The sequence below is a fragment of the Petaurus breviceps genome, unplaced genomic scaffold (genome assembly GCF_028583685.1).
Source record: "Petaurus breviceps papuanus isolate PSGF00001 unplaced genomic scaffold, PetGlider_PUasm1.0 98, whole genome shotgun sequence".
Lineage (NCBI taxonomy): Eukaryota > Metazoa > Chordata > Mammalia > Diprotodontia > Petauridae > Petaurus > Petaurus breviceps.
Window position 1 is genome coordinate 26,862,582 of NW_027187460.1, and position 1,751 is coordinate 26,864,332.

At 39.2% G+C, this 1,751-nt stretch overlaps 1 long non-coding RNA gene across 1 annotated transcript in view; it reads left to right on the forward strand.

Moving 5' to 3' along the window:
• The first annotated feature begins 247 nt into the window (after nucleotides 1–247).
• LOC138155799 (uncharacterized) overlaps nucleotides 248–1,751 on the forward strand; it is a 49,281-nt gene continuing 47,777 nt past the window's right edge. Inside the window, exon 1 of the long non-coding RNA XR_011166995.1 lies at nucleotides 248–512. This is a non-coding gene — a long non-coding RNA (uncharacterized lncRNA). The remainder of the gene's footprint in view (nucleotides 513–1,751) is intronic.

Here is a 1,751-nt window from a genome sequence, read left to right on the forward strand (position 1 = left end):
TGAAGTCTGTGGTTCTAGCTTTTAGTTCCAATCCCATTGTGAGTGATAGATTGGTGACTGGATAGTCCAGTGACAAACTTCTACATTATCTAGCCCAGCTCTTCCAAGTCAGTAACTAGCCCTTCTCTGGAAAAACAAAGGCCTGACTTTAATAGTCTGTGGTGGCAGATGTGCTGATGATGTCATTAGTTGATGGGTCCAAGCCTGCAAAATTTATTGAGCTGCAGTAGGCTGAAAACCATGATAAGGAAATGTGTTTATTGAAGAAACCATTCCTGGATAATCTGAACTCTGACGGGGAAAAGCCTCATTTGCAGAATTTAAATAATGCAGCTTCTCCACCTGCCATTCATAGATAGTTCTTAACCACTGCATGCAGGCTCCAGGGATTGGATGCTATCTCTCTTTCTACATCAGTGGCTTGAATGTAATGAACATCTCCTGGTTTGGGGAGCAGCCAGATGTGCCTCAGGACAAGTCACTGCAGTAAACCTTGAACAGACATCAATAGGGTGAGTAAACTATATATTCACTTGCTTTCTGAATTTTCACAGTGCATTTATTTATATGTATGCTCTATTTTTTGCTTTCTTTTTAGAAGAATCACATTATTTTTGTTTCAAATTGTCAAAGTCATCATTCATACAATAACAAGTCAATATTTGGAAAGATGGTATAGTCTAGTGGCAAGACTAAAAGGTTTGAAGTCTGAATTTCTAGCTTTTGATTCCAGTGCCATTTAATAGTGATATGACCTTGGATAAGTCATTGAAATTCTCTGAAACCTTTATTCCATTTCAGTAAAATAGATATTGCCATCCTTCCAATCACCCATGTTCTCAACCTTTAAGTCATCCATGAATCCTTACCCTGCCTCACCTTCCATATCCAACCAACTGCCAAGTCTTGCCATCTTACCTCTACAACATTGCTAATATCTGTCATTTCTTCACTTATACAACATCTTCCTCCAGGGGTGGGTAACCTGTGGCCGCAAGGCCACAGGTGATCCTCTAGGTCCTTGGGTGTGGCCTTTAACTGCATCCAACTTCTACAGAACAAATCCTTTTATTAAGGGGATTTGTTCTGTGAAGGTTGGATTTAGTCAAAGGGCCACACTTGAGGACCTAGAGGGCCACATGTGGCCTCAAGGCTGCAGGTTCCCCACCACTGTAGGCCTTTATTGCCTCTCACCAGGACTATTACAATAGCTTCCTAAATAGTATTCTATCAATAATCTCTCCTCTCAAGTGCATCTTCTGCACAGCAGTCAAACCGATATTTCTAAAACAAATAATTACTTCCCATATCACCTTCCTCTCTCTCCACCCCAAAATATATTCAATGACTCACTGTTATTTCTAGGACAAAACACACAGTCTTAAGCCTTTAAAACTTTCTACTATCATATGCCCACCTAAATTTCTAGGTTTTTATCAAATTACTTCACTTTATACAATTCATTCTAATCAAATTGACTGGTTTCTTAAATGCCCAGGATTCCATCTCACCTTTTTTCTTTTGCAAAAATATTTCTCTTTGTCTGGGATATGCTCCCTCCTCACTTCTTGCTTATAGAATACCTTGCTTCTTTCAAGTGTTATGCCTCCCACCAGAAGTCTTTCCTTCTATCTACCCCCACCCCTACTGCCCTATTATTAACCATCTCTCTCTCTCTCCAAATGTCTTTGTATTATTTTTTACAAATACTGCTTTAATTTGTGCATACAAGCTTTATCTCCAATTAATAT